The sequence below is a fragment of the Heliangelus exortis genome, chromosome 1 (assembly GCF_036169615.1).
Source record: "Heliangelus exortis chromosome 1, bHelExo1.hap1, whole genome shotgun sequence".
Taxonomy (NCBI): Eukaryota; Metazoa; Chordata; class Aves; order Apodiformes; family Trochilidae; genus Heliangelus; species Heliangelus exortis.
In genome coordinates, this window is record NC_092422.1 from 91,214,172 (window position 1) to 91,229,497 (window position 15,326).

Here is a 15,326-nt window from a genome sequence, read left to right on the forward strand (position 1 = left end):
CTTTCACATTTGCTCCTGATTTTCCCCCTATGGACACATAAAAAAAAAAAAAATCTTCCTCCTCTCTCAAGGACTTCTCTGAGCCTCGGTAAGAGATTATGTTTATCAAACCAATTTTTTTTTTTTTTTTTTTTTTTTTTTTTTTAATCTAGGATAATGCAGCTGAAGTTACCTCAGTTAATTTAGCCAGTGCACCCAGTACCAGGTAGGCTGGCATGAAAGTGTGACTGGAGGGCAGTGTGAGAGAGGAGAGGAGAGGAGAGGAGAGGAGAGGAGAGGAGAGGAGAGGAGAGGAGAGGAGAGGAGAGGAGAGGAGAGGAGAGGAGAGGAGAGGAGAGGAGAGGAGAGGAGAGGAGAGGAGAGGAGAGGAGAGGAGAGGAGAGGAGAGGAGAGGAGAGGAGAGGAGAGGAGAGGAGAGGAGAGGAGAGGAGAGGAGAGGAGAGGAGAGGAGAGGAGAGGAGAGGAGAGGAGAGGAGAGGAGAGGAGAGGAGAGGAGAGGAGAGGAGAGGAGAGGAGAGGAGAGGAGAGGAGAGGAGAGGCATAGCGTGGGGCAAGTGGTGCTGAGCTCCAGCCCTGGTGTGAGCAGCCTGCACAGGCTCGGGAGGCGGCTGGAATGAGTTTTTTCCCTCACGGACAGACAAAGAACAAAATGTACCAGGGATACAGTCTGTGATGCAGTAGCATCAGCCTTGGGAGAAATAACACTCATGAAAAGAGCACTCATGGTGTAAAAGTCGAATTAGGTTTCGATCCCCAAGCAGCGGCCCAGCCAGTGCGTAAATGCAGCCCGGAAAGCACTTCCAGCTCAGCGGTGAGGTAAATCATTCTGACTCAAGCAAGATCATACAGGGGAAGGCTGATACCCAGTCCTCATGCAGATTTACACCCATGCCACTTTTGCTCACAGCCAGTTCTGTTATTTGGTAGGTATTCAGAAATTCACTGTGCAAGGTGCAAAAGGCTTCAACAAAGATGCTGCAGAAGTTGCAAAACATGTAGCCTGAAGGGCAAAATCCTAAGAAAAAAAAATTAATAAAAATTACTCCAATAAATTCCTATTCTCATACAAGAATTAATTGGTACATTTTTTTTCTGAAACTAAAATACACTGGATGGAAACAATGCTCATTTATAATAATAATCAAAGTGGAATGGAAGATGTGAGATCCATGCAATGTGAATTCCATATAATGAAATGAATAAACAATGAATATACAATGAATGAATGTACAGTGAATTCTATACAATGAGAAAAGACGTGGTGACACATAAGTCAGATTTTAGAAGACAAATCCTGTTTCTTTAATCCTAGGGAGCTGACAAACCCTTGCACAGTAGTTAGAAAATGAAGACAATGATGTGATTGGCCCAAATTATACATTGACCATGACTTTTAAAACATGACTGCTATGAAAAATATCACAGTTCTATCAGTTTTATATGGTTGAACTCTGGGGGTTTTGTAATTATGAAGATCCAGTTTAAAAACTTTTACCAAAAAAGAAAGAAAAAAAAAAAAAAGCTCACCTTTCAGCATGAGTGACTTCACTAAAAGCTGTCACTTGCTTAGAGCCATACATACATGTACATGCCCTGCTGAACTATGATTTAGAAAGGTTATTTGCTGTCTGCAAGACAAAATATAGCAATTATTTATTATGTGTGATGAGTATTAATTAGAATAAACTGAATCAGTCGATTCAATTAAAAAATCACATTTTTAAACCTGCTCCTCCTCCACCCCAGAAAATACTTCTTTGTAAGGCTTTTCTATGTGAAATACTATTGTAAAATACTTTCAAGCAGAGTCTGGCTCATACTCAAAGAAACAGACATTTTGCAAAAACAGGACTAACTTGGAAGTTCGTGATTTCGCAAATTTCTTGGACAACTCTCTTTCTTAGGGGAGGAAGTTCAAAATTTATCTTAAATTTACAACACTTCCTTTAAATATCACCCTGTTCTGTAAAATGTCACTCTGTTTTCTTAAAATTATTACAGATACCAATTTACATCTAGGAAAAGTTATGCTAGAAGCTAGGGATAGAAGAAAGATCTTGTCAAGAAATGTGGTTAATATATCAATCATAAAACACTGTGTTTCCATCAGGCCCAGTTCTAAACTGGTAAATCAACTTGGCTGCAATTGCTCTGCTGCAGGTAGTGAATTAATTTTTTTAACCAGCTTTTTATCCCGGTTTCCTAAGGAAACCAGGATTATGTATTCACACAAACTACCCATTCTAAGTTATGCATTTTGAAGCCATTGGCCAATTCACAAAACTTGACAGATGTGTCAAAGGTATTGAATTCACCTGGTATTTCATGGAAATGGGCAGGCTAGTGAAGCAGACACATTAGTGCAAATTACTGCAAGGTATTATTAGACACCAGAGACACCGCACATAAAAAAACAGAGATGGCTTAGAGAAAACAATTCCTCCTCTCTTTAGTAGGTCAAATAACCACTTTTTTGTGTCTCTTCACAAATCCCTTTTTCTCCTTTTTTACAGAGCAGAAACATTCCCTAGTATCCTTGTATGTGCCTGTCTTTGAAACGTACTGTGCTTCACCACCAACATATCAACGTTTCTCACTGTTTCTCTTATACTGAGAAGGAAATTAAATTATTCCCATTAGACTGTGGGAGCTGGGTAAATGCCAAGTCACAAGTTACTCTGCTCATTTGACCACTTCTCTGCTGCTTTACAGTCCCACTCTACTCCTTTTCTTGGGTTTGCTGAGGCCCCCAAAGCAGAGCAGTGCAATTATCCAGTGTGGATTAATATATGAAAACCTGGCTAAAAACAAACAACCCCCAAAAAACCCCAAACCATCGACAACAACAACAAAAACAAACAAACAAACAAACAAACCAAAAAACCCAAAGCCCCCAAACAAACAAAAAACCCAAATAGAGCAAAAAATATATATAAAATAAACAGGCTACCTAGTAGAAAGGCATGACAGAGTTTTGGCACGTGGCACAGTGAAGTCATGTTTATAATAACAGTGGGAAACTTTTCAAGTGGTGTGTACTCCAGAGGGAGTTTATAAGTGTGATGAGCTCTTAAGAACAGGTAAACTAAGACAAGAGTTTGTGAGCTTATGAGCACAGAGAGGGCTGCGCTTTTGTTTTAGTCAGGCTGCTGAGAATAACCAACAGATTCAAGGTCACCAAGTTTTAATATTGTTTAGTATTTAGCATTTAGTATTTATTGTTTAGTATTTAGTGTTTAGTTTTAGCACATCCTTGAGCTCCTTTGACCAGTTGCTCCAGTTGCCACCAGGAGCTTCTAGTATTACTTTCACTTATTAACTCTTCTGGACAAGACTCTTCTTGTCATGTTTGGTGAAGTGTCTGGGTTTATATAGTGAGGTGTTGGTACCTGACTGGAAGAGAGATGCTCACTAGATAACAGTGGTGTCAGCAGCAAAAATAACCCTGGCCCTGCAATATCCTTCCTGAAAACAAAACAGTATTTACAGGAAAGGCTGAATTATAAGAGAGAGGCCATAAAAGACCAGGGGAGAGAGGTTAAAAGAGACCACAGGAGAAGGCTGTGAGGCTGATGTTCCAAAGTAGCTGGGGACAGATAATTCCCTTGCTTCAGCCAAAAGGCCCTCAGGAACTGAGACTCATAGAACAGTGGTCACTTCATGTAGAGGCATCAAAAGAAATTTCTTGTTGTCCTGTCCAGTCCAGGAGGAAACAGTGTATCAAAGTGTTCCTCTGCAACTTAATGCTGCTGTAGGAATGTGTGGGTACTTTCTGTAGGAAGGATGCCCTTCAGATCTTCCATCCAGACAAGTAACAGGAAAGCAGCTCTTCTGTGTAATTAAAGGAGCTTCTCAAAAGTCTCTCTCCAATCCCCGAACAGTGCCAATGAAGAGAAAGAAGGAAATGAAGCAGAAAAAAACTCTCTTTATTCCGTTGCTTTGTGCTCAATCACATAAATTCATGCAGTACTTAAGTATTAATAGTACAAAGACCACAAAAACCTAGGAAAGAAGGTACTAAATAAAGAAAGTGCCTGTAGCCAAATAGTTAGCCTCTTGTTTGAATTCTGTAAGGGAAAACTTAGTTTTCATTCTCCTTTAACTGACACAAGCTGGAAAAGTCTATCCAGCCACACACATTACCAGGAATCAATCAGTGAGCATGTCTGAGTGCCTAAAGTACACAAGTCTGTAAGTGCTCCCCTCAACTACATGGGAGGATAGAAGAGTAAAATACTCAAAAAAGCCTAAAACAAGTGCTGGTTGCCTAGAAAACAAGACTGAGTGATAGTCAAGAATGAAAGTCAATTTTTAGAAAAACCTCAGTCAGTGGCTGAAATTTGTGTTCCCAGAACCTCTGTGACCTAAACATAGGATATGTCCCCAGAGCAAAGAAAGGTACAGCCCTTAATTTCTGTGAAGATTTCCTTTATCTGAAGAGATGTTTGGCTTCCACAAGGTTGCTCCAGCATAAGAGTAAGGACCCAGGCTCAGTTCTGAAGATCTCAGTATTCAGATAGGCAGAGCTCTGCCATCCCACGGATATATGTGAAGGAGAATCATTCACATGAACAGTGTTGCAGGCTTGGCTTCCAAGGCTGTTCCTTTTGGGTTGTCATGAGCTGATGATGCTTAGCAGCAGTTTTATAAAATGAAGCTAAAAGATATTTTAATTTTTTTTTTTTTTAAGTGATGTTGCAATCTTCCCCTTGGACAAATTTAACAGACTAAGAAATATTTCTTAGTGAGACAGTACCATTTCTTGCAAGAATTGTGTTACAAATAAAAACTCAAGCCCATTGCCTTATAAAAGGCAGATGAACAAGTAAAGTAATAAAATTTGAAAAAGAAAAAAAAAAAAAAAAAAGGGTTTGTCCTTTTATAAGGAGCACAAATGCAAGAGCTGGAAACTTAACGTATGTTTAACTGTTCAAGCACACATATAATTTTGTAGGAATTTTGTCAAGGTATAAAATCAGGCTGGAGAAATGACTGAAAGAGTTGTAAGAGTCCCATATTTTCCAGACATTTGCACCTAGTTTAATAGGCTTATAATTAGCACACTTACCTAACAAAAATAGTCTTACCAGGTTCCCATCACTTTCATCTCAGTTTTTAACTACTGTGATATTCCTCCAGGCTATTACATGACACGCCAATAAAAAAGCAGGAGTACAATAGTTTTCTTTGTGTTCCTCTCTCTTAATCTGCAAAACAGATGCAGTGAGTGTGCTAGCCACTCCAGATTGCTTTCAGCAGAAAACATAACTTTGGCAGGTTAGTACTAGTTAAGGGGCATATGGTTTGCTATTCTCTGTGGAAATATAGCCATAAGTCAGCCAGCAAATTCAGATTCTTATAATTAACAACAGACAAACATTTGGATAAAAATTCATGAGGGTTTTTTGTTTGTTTGTTTGTTTGTTTTGTTTTTGCATGGCTTTCTAACTATTTATCCTTCTCTCTCTTTGTTTTTTTAGAAAAAAGAAGAAAACCCACACAACCATGTGATTGATGGAGTAAATTATGTTGCAATTATCATAACGATGTCCTTGGTATTGTTTCAGAAAAATGTTTGTTTTTTACTACCACCCTCCTCTGATTTGACATGAATTTAAAGTTGAAATGAAATAAATCTGTATTATTATAAATCATAATTTGGGGGTAGTCTTTTTTGAGTGAAGCCAAGCTGGCTTGTAGTTTGCAAACCAGTCGGCAAGAGAGAAAAAAATACTTGACTAACTTGATATGAAGAAGCTGACTTTGGAGGATAGGCCAACTACTGAACTTGTATATACTTTCCATTAGCTTTCAGGGGAATCATCTACATGCTCCAAGAGCAGCATCTGGCCTATTGCATTGCGCCTATTAGAGAAATGATGAAGTTTCAAAACTTCATGCTGAGGGGGAAAAAGCACATCCCTAGCAAGCAAAATATGACACTTCCTGCCTGATATGTTTGTGGCATCCAGGGCTCTGCTTCAGAATAGCACTTGTGCATGTGAAGTTTTTTTTAAGCTGCTGCATAAGTCCAAGCAGAGGTTTGGTAAAGCTCGTAAGAACACAGTCAGCTTGACAGAGTTGCCCACAAGCCTGGCAGAGGCAGGGCACAGAGGCAGAAGGAGGACTCTTCTCCAGAAGGCATGGAGGACTCACTTCTTCTCACTTGCATCCCTGCAGCTTCTGTCCTATTAGCAAACACCAGGCTGCAGCAGAAGAGGAATTTCCTCACGGGGCAACATGTGTCTCCATCAGTCAGCACCAGCTTCCTGACTTCTACAGAGCTGTGAGATTTCTTTTGCTGGGATCCAAGCAAGACTCAATCATAGAATCACAGAAGAACTCATCAGCTTCTAGGCTGGTCAGCACGTAGGGACTGGAGTAGGTGCCAAGGTCCTCCTCAACAGGGACCTGCTAATCTAAGCCTGGAAATTTCTGCCTGCAGAAAGCCTGCAGATTTCACAACTTGTCCTCAGGTTCTATCTGCACCACAGAGACTCCCAGCTGGGCACTAAATGCTCAAGGCCTCCCAGCATGGTAGGTGAAATTGAATGTTGGATCAGGAGGAATGGGGACTCACTTGCTCCTGTTCAAGAGAGCCAGAAGGACCTATGTCTTTCCCACTGGAGAGCAAGGGTTGATCAGACTGGTAAGGGGCTCTAGAGTCCTGCACCTCCAGGCCAGCTCTTGCTGCTGCCAAGGAGATGAGATCTGGCTTTGCCAGGGGAGGGGCTGGGGGGCCCTCTCCTACCCTTCATCTTCTGCCTTCCAGCAGACACCACCACTGAAATAATCCAGCTCCTACCTCACCTCCCCAGGGCCCTGGCACAGGCACAGACAACAAAGCAATAGCTACTTTTCTGCTTCCCCACCCATCTGGCACCCCAGGTGGCTGCCTGCTCTGCTTGTTGAATTAACCCCCATGGAGCTTCGTGTTGGCACTGCTGCATCCTCTGGTACCCCAGAGCCTGCTCACCACTCAGTGGTGGCAGCAGCCCCACAGCAGCACTACTGGGACCCATCCTTTAACACCATGCCAGGGCCCAGGAGAGGCTTTCTCCAGGAAAGCATCAGGAGAGGACAGTGATCTTGGGATCCTCACAGAACCCAGGCAAACACTTGATTTTCTTTTTTTTCCCAGATGGACTTCAGCAGCAGCTGTCTCTCTTTAGGGGAAGCCAGTTTCAGTCCCACAAGGCTGGCACCAAGTGAAACTTCCACTGCCACCAGCAACAACATGAAGTTGAGTTTCTCCTTTTTTTTTTTTTTTTGCAAGCCCAGTGCATTCTATATGCTTGCATGCAGACTAAGGAAAGAGGAACTGTCTGCCACTGAAGACTCAGAGCTCTGCCAATGTGTTATTATTAATGTTATTATTGTTGTTGTTATTAACAAAAATAAGCATCTTTCATGGGCTTTTCTTTACAGAATATTTTCATTATTAATAAAGATTTGGTGCAGTAGTGCACTTAAAAGTACAGTAGGAAACATGGAACATGGATGAACCTAATAACAGCTTAGAGCACATTTACATCCAGTAGTCTTCATTAGACAACATCCAACAGCATACATTGAGGCAGACCTACCAGAAAAAGAGAAGACTGTATCATAGCTCTTTGATATGCTCTTCTAGTCTCAAGCAATCTATACCTCCTGAACGAAAGACAGAAGGTTTGTTTGTTTGGTTTTTTTATTTACCATGGCCCTCAGTGAATTTGTCTTTCACTAACTTCTTTCACCACTTCCTGAGGCTCGTCAAGGCTGGGAAGTCTAGTAGTGGCAGGTTTTCTCCATTTCTGCTTATTATCACCCACCTGGCCTGTTTTCATACTCCATCTGTAAGGTAGACACTTTCTCATGCTATGATTGCACAGTGTGTCCCATGACTCAGAATAAACAAGGTAGTCCAGTATCCTTCTTTCACAAGGGAGGGCTCTGTGGAACAGCCAGTACAGCAGTTTGACACCAATCTACATCCCAGCTCAACAAGCACGCCAGACTTTGTTCACAGGGCACCTAATAGCAGAAAATGTTCTCAGGGTCCTAACTAGTCTGTTCCTGATTCCAGGACTGAAAATCTCAGAAAAGGGAATAAATCTGCTCTTCATCCCCCCATCTTTACACTGTAGATGAGTAAATAAGGAATGACAGATAATTAGTAGCCAATGTATAATTTGTGCACAGATACCTTTGCTTACTTACTATTTAATATAATATTTAATATCATTGATGACATAGTGAGATGGCCTGCACTCTCAGCAAGTCTGCAGATGACACCAAGCTGAGTGGCTCAGTTCATACCCTACCAGAAAGTGATGCCATTCAAGATCCTGACTGGCTTCAGGAATGGGGCAATGTGAACCTCATGAAGTCCAAAAAAGGCCTTGCTCTTGGGTCAGGGCAAAACCCCAGTGCAGACTCGGGGATGAATGGATTGAGAGCAGCCTTGTGGAGAAGGAGAACACTGGTGGGCTAAAAATTTGACAGGACTTGGCAATGCACACTTGCAATGCAGGAAGTATCCAGCTACTCATACCCTGGGTAAATAAAAAGAAGCATGGCCAGCAGGTCGAGGGAGATGATTCTTCTCTCTCTACTCTTTGGGACCTCACCTGTGTCCAGCTCTAGGGTCCCAGAATGAGACAGACATGGACCTTCTATAGTGGGTCCAGAGGAGAGCCATGAAAATGGGGGACCTCCCATTTGGGAGGGCTGGAACATCTCTCCTATGAAAAATTTGGAGTTGCTCAGCCTGGAGAAGAGAAGGCTTCAGGGAAAAGACCTTTTCTCAAGACCTGTAGTGACAGAACAAGGGGCAATAAGCTAGATTAGATTGTAAACTAAAATAAGGTAGATTTAGATTATATATAAGGAACACATTTTGTTATACAATTAGGTGGCACTGGAATATATTGCTCAGAGAAGATGTGGATGGCCCATCATCAGAAATGTTCGAGGCCAGGTAGAATAGGGCTTTGAGCAACCTGATCTAGTGAAAAATATCCCTGCCCATGGCAGGGGGTTGGACTAGATGATCTTTGAAAGCCCCTTCCAACCCAAATCATTCCATAAGTCTGTGTAGGAAAAAGGGACATCCCGAAAAGCAGGGTCTCCCTGTGATTGCCTCAAAAAGAGAAAACAAAAGGTTGTGAATATGACCCAGCTAAGCAAGTAGGAGGGATGTTGGTAGCACTGCCCTGCTTTCCTTACCGTCGGACAAGGAAAAACCAGGATTGCCCCTTGCCCGGCATGTCTTGCATTTGCTTCAGTTCAGCCCTTTCCCACAAGAGGGTGATGGTCCTCCCTCTCCAGGCAGCAGTACAGGAGTGACTCCCAGCGAGGAGAAAAGACCAGGTGGGGCACTTAGAAAGCTCCAGCACATGCAGTGAGTTAGGAACCACGGCTTTGAAGGTTTCTTCATGCTCCAATTACGTGGCAAACAAAAGCATAACTGCTTTATCACAGCCTACCAACAGGCTCCTTCTAAAAAAAAAGCCAAGACTTAGCAATCTAAGGACAGTGCTGAACCCATGCGAACATCCCTTCTCTCCTGAAAACTTCAGGCCTGGCTGCCAGTTGCCTGGCTGGACTGTCCCTCTTCCTCCTGTCTGACCTCCTCTTCTTCCCACAGCAGCACAGCCTCCCAGAGTGCCAGAAACAGCATCACAAACCTACACGAGAAATGATTCAGTAAATTGGTCAGACAGCACAGCCTCCCAGTGCCTCTTTTTATGTGGATAGCAAACATTATTCACATTCTCAGTAGTTCATTAAGAGAAACAGCAAATCAAGATACTACTGTTCTGTCAGTTTGTCTGCCTCCAAATACCTAACAATAAAATGTTAGTTATATTAGAAATTATTCACCCAGACACTGGGCTTTGAAAGGGAGAAGAGGCAGAGTTAGCACGCAGCAGAAAAGGCTGCCCACATGATTTGTTAGCCCTGGAAGGGAAAGACAGCAGCTACCACAGTGGAGTCCTGGTCCCAGCCTAGGGATCCGGGGCATGCCTGTAATACTCCTAATGAATAATCTTGAACATATTGCTCAATTCAAACGAGGGTCCCAGGAGCTCCCCAAACCTCTCCCCCCACAGCAACCTTACGGTCCCCATAACTACCTGGCTAGCTCAGCTATCCCTGTCTCTCCACAGTCCTGTTTCCCACTGCTCTATAACATAACAGCCTTATGCCCTAAATTCCCATCCCTCTTCTGCCAATTCTGCTTGCATGCCCTTCTCAAGCACTACCCCCTGTCCCTTCAGCCCATCCTCACACTGACCTCTTTGTGCTGGGACTGGGCTGACAAGGAAAGTGCAGCCTTCAAGTGCCTGGCTAGGGGACATAGCACATCTGCTCCCAATCCCTGGGCTTGAGATCATTAAGGAATTTTCTGCCCAGAAAGCAGGAGTCTGGATTTTTGTCCATTCCTCAGCCATACCCAACCCCTTGCTACTGCAGAAATCAAGAAGGTTGACGATCTACTTTACCAGACCTGATGTTGTCCAAGCACACATTGTGCTCTGACAGCTCTTGGTGCTCCTTTGTTATAGGTAGCAGCTTTCAAACTGTGATTTGTAGATCTGCTGCAAGGTTTGTCTGTGGACAGAATCCTTCTTCTCTAACTTCAGGGCATCTGCAAAAGGATATTTTATGCTCCCGATGCAACCCTGGCAAATCAGCAAGTCAGAACTTTGCCTGAGAAGTTGTAAGGGTCTGGTTGAAGACCCCAGCAGAGGAGGTTGGGGCAGGTTGTGCCTGTGGTTGTTGGTAAATGGTGGGAGAGACTGCTTCTGAAATAGGGTGTTGCATGGTGACCTGATGCATCTATAACAGTATTCTATTTCTTCCAACCTTCCAAAACCTCCAAAACCCTCCAGGTATCTGAAAACCTACTCACTCACTTCTTTTCCCCCTGCTGAGTAATTGTGGAGTATTAAAAGTCTGGAAAGTATTTCAAACAAACTAGAGGGAACTGTCAACAAAGACTGATTCAAATATAAACTGACAATCTATCCTTATCCTGAATGATGGATGGTAGAAGACAATGGACTGAGAACATGTAGAATTAATTTTTCTTCTCTAAATTTGGTTAAAAATTATTTCTTTAGAAATGTTGCTGCTTGGGGAAAACAACAACAAAAAAGGTCCTTTTATGGTTGCACCTTTTCTTTATTGAAACCATCACTACAGGCAGAAAGCAGTGGTATTTTGCCTGTAACACAGCAGACACATCAGCTTCATGCCAGCAGGATGGGCTGCAATGCCCCAACTCTCTGCACCTTTCAGCAGAGAATCTCAACTCTCCCGCAAATGCTGCTGGAGCCGAGTGGCCGAGTTTTTGCTGAAGGCAAAATGAGAACAAAAAGCCCTTCTCTGTCCAGCCACTCCCTGCCTGCCTCTCCCCCTAACAGCACTGAAACAGTAATTCTATGTGTGAACAGAACATGTTTGTTTGTGTACTTCTGGACAGTGGAACTGCAGAATTTAGCTAAATACATCCCTGATCTGTGCGAATGAAGCACAAGTGCTCCCATTTCCCCCCTTCAGACTTCTCTTTCAACAAACTTCCCCTTCTGAGCCATCCATTCATTTCCCTGAAGCTATACTGCTGCTTAAAGTAATGAAACGTTCGAGGCATGATAGGGAAAAGCTATTTTGAAGAAACAGGGAACAAAACCTGAAATGACCATGTATTTGTCAAAGCCTGGTAATTCCAACACTGTGCATTTCATTCCCTGCCCTGCCTTTGTCCATCATGCTTTGACACTGATTGAGGCTTTCCAGGGCAGTTCTACACTTCATGAGGCCATGCCCAATTTTTAGATGCTGGGTTGCCATGGGGACTCACAGCATCCAAGATAGAGGGGCCTGTGTTACCACAATGAGGCATGAGCACGCCTTAAAGCAAGAACAACAAAGTACAGTTGGCTGAGTCAGCCAAGGGAAATGCTAAAAAACATGAGTATGTCTCAATATGGTTCCTCGCCAGGACTAAGGTGCAAGCAGCAGATTTCAGAAAAGTCCTCTCCCTCCCCAGGCCAGCTAAAAGCTTCTCAGCAGTGTGAGCAAAACTGAATTTTGCTGCTCCAGAACTAAAAGGACACAAGGGGGAAAGAGGCAGACAAAGGAGCAGTGATAGATGGAGAGTCAAGGAATGGAGAATGGTAATCCAGGGTTTGCTGGTCCTGCTGGCTTCCAACAAAAAATATGAGGAGCAGTAATTCTTGCTGTCATGGTCCCAGACACCCAGACTCTGCCCTGGATACCAGCAGCAGCATCCTGCTTACACTTTCCAAGGCTGACAAAAGAGATAGTGCAGAGGTTTTGCTCTCTGATCTCTCCTACCATGGGCTCCTGGTGCAGGCACCTGTACAATCTGCCTACCTCTGGTCTTCCAATTCAGTGTACAGCAGTATCACACCTTGCAGCCAGGCTCCTCTTTTCTAAGCATTGCCTTAGTGGCTGGGCTAGGGAGTTACAGGGAGTATCTGTACAGGCAGATACAGCACACAGCCACATGTTAGCTCTGCCAAAGCCAGGACGGTGCAAGTTGGTGCCAGTCCCATGCCCGTGCCACCAGGGAGAACAGGGCTGCACCTACCTCACACATCCAAGATGAAAGCAGGCCTCCTTAGCTCTGATCTGACATGTAGAAATGCCTCACAGGACTGGCTCAGGGCTAACCAGAGGGGTGCCAGAGTGGATCTGGCATGACACTGACCTCAAACGTTTCCAAAGACACATAAACCCACACTGTCCCCCCACCCCTTCCACAGGTTCAGCTGATTTTGCTGACACTGTGCCCCAAGCTCCAAGGGGACAACAGAGTGAGTGTTCCCCTGGGTCACCTGGATCCATATCTGGACAGGCACAAGAGGGAACTGAACCCCAGTGACCCACAGCAGAGATGAGTGGGGGACCCTGGAAATAAAATGGGTACTCTCAGTCTGCCTTCTTGTGATGGGAGATGATGTGCAGGCAGTGTTTTCTGGGTACGTTTTGTCAGACCAAGAATGTAGGAGGTAACACAGACTGGGATCACCAAATTTATGGTCTTAAGAGAGCCTAACCGTGAGAGAGGGGTTTTTTCTTGGACCCTATCAGTATGACTGTATTAATTATATATTATATATATATTTTATATATAATATAATATAATATAATATAATATAATATAATATAATATAATAAAGAGTATTACTGCCATAACACCCAGAAATTAGCTGCTTTCACAACAGAAAAACAGATGAACACGGACTTCAGTTGCCCCTGAGGTAATTTGGCAGTAGAGCTAAATTTTGAATCCAAGCATTTACACTGCAGTTAAAGTAGCTGTGTCCCACCTGAGCTGCCCAGCATTGCTGGGCCTGAGATTCAGTAAGTGGTGTCAAGGACTTTCTCATAATTTCATGATGGATGTGCCACAGTAGTGAGATACATTGCTATGCTTATATATATTCAAAGACAATGGTTTTGGTCACTCACTAACAAGAAAACCTATTATATGCCTGATTTTCTGCCACTGACCTGAAGTTACATAAGAAAAAGACAACATTCATTTAAGCTTCTCCATAATATAGGGGTGTGTGTAGGGGGACGAGGAGGGGGGGAACCAAAAACAAATAAGTTATTCTTGCAGATTTGATGAAAGGTTCATGGGCCAAACAGTTTTGCATGAAACCCAGTAATTTTTACTTCCCTGCTTAAACTTGAAACCAGCCAAACTGCATGTGGTTTGTGCTATTGCTGTGAACAGTTTATATGGTCACACTAAGAGCAGTAGTAATTAGACTACCACAGGTATACATTAGTTAATAAAGAACATAAATAATCATGTAAATGTCATGCTTTGATGCCAGGACTTGACCAATGCAAGCAAATTCAACAGTATTTGGCAAAACAGGGCATTCTAAGAATTTGTACATGATCTGCTTTTTTTGCAAACCTTTTGAGAAGGAGCTATTTACATGGTAAGCTTGTTTTCCTTCAAGAGATTATACTCCTTCCAAGTCAATTAACTGCATTCCAATGAAAACAGAGAGAATTTTAAATAAATTATACTAGCCTGTTCATAAAGAAAGAAAGCAAGAGAACAAGAACACAATGGAAACTCTGAAATTGTGGTCACTTAAATAAAAACCCTTCTGTGCACAGCTGAAAACATTTTCTCTCCTAAAATACTGACATTTTACCATGGGAGAAAGAACAAGAACATTAATCTTACAGGAGTTTTCACTTGTTTTGGTTGCCAGAGTGTCACTCTTACTGCCTCACGTTATGATTGCTGTATTAAAGACATTAATTACACCATTCAGCGAGAGAACAATCAGGAAAAAATTTTAAAAAGGCAGGAAAAGTCTTCTGTGGAATCAGCTGCAGGATAAAACAGCAAGGGTCAGGGTACAGCAACCTTTCTGTGCTGAGGGCACCACTGACTTTTCTGATATTGTAGGCAAGCAGCTTATCTGAGCATTAGCCCACAATACCAGCCAAAAAATTACTACCTACCATAAGAGATGAAGATGGGGTTCTGGGGCCAGGTGTTTATACAGCCATTTTCTATGAACTCTGGCACAAGAGGAAGTGATCTGAAAAAAAACATGTCCAAAGCAATTTGTAACCTCAGTGGATCCAGCTCAACTCTGATCCAGCTGCTAATCCTGGTGACCCCCCCATGGGAAGAGCAGCTGCCTCTCAGGGGACATTCAGGAGAGAGCAGCTCCCACAATGGCATTGCTCATCTTGCCATCTTCATTACTGAGGAGGAAGAGGACACTCAGTCTGAAAAGCACTCATATACTTTTCTGTGCAGTTATATTAAAAGAAAAAGGAAGATCCTAGCAGCTGAATTCCCTCCCTCTGTGTGCCTCAAATCCACCAGAGAGGAGACAAGCTGGGTCGGGAACACTGAGTGCTCAGCTCTTATATGAGTCAAAAACTTCATATCTCAATAAATTCCCCGTTAAATACAGGCAATTTCTGAAGGTCTAACATTTGTACAAAGTCAGGGCTGCCAGAGTCCTTGGGAAAGGATAGCTCCTGTCTGTCACATGGATAAAACCACTGGGTATAAAAGAGGTTTGGGCACCAACAACCTGTAGTGTGGTCACTATGTACTCAGAACTTGCAGGGTTTTTTTAGTACTTCAGATTCCACATTCAGCTGAACATGTCCAACCTTCCCCATTCAGTGAAAACCTATAGGCCCTTACATAAAGACAGACCCAACTCTTATATTCCTCCTCATTTCTCACATGTTGATAAACCGAGTCATATTTAGATGGCAAAAAGTGTCCATCCCCACAGAACTTTAAAAAAAAAAAA

The 15,326-nt window shown here is 42.9% G+C and overlaps 1 long non-coding RNA gene across 1 annotated transcript; it reads right to left on the bottom strand.

Annotated features, from left to right (window-relative positions):
* Positions 1-1,529: 1,529 nt before the first annotated feature.
* Positions 1,530-13,158, bottom strand: LOC139800528 (uncharacterized). The gene is made up of 3 exons (XR_011727786.1): positions 9,211-13,158; positions 3,770-5,207; positions 1,530-1,624 (listed from the first exon to the last, which is right to left on the bottom strand). It is a non-coding gene; the product is annotated as an uncharacterized lncRNA (long non-coding RNA).
* Between the last annotated feature and the right edge of the window lie 2,168 nt (positions 13,159-15,326).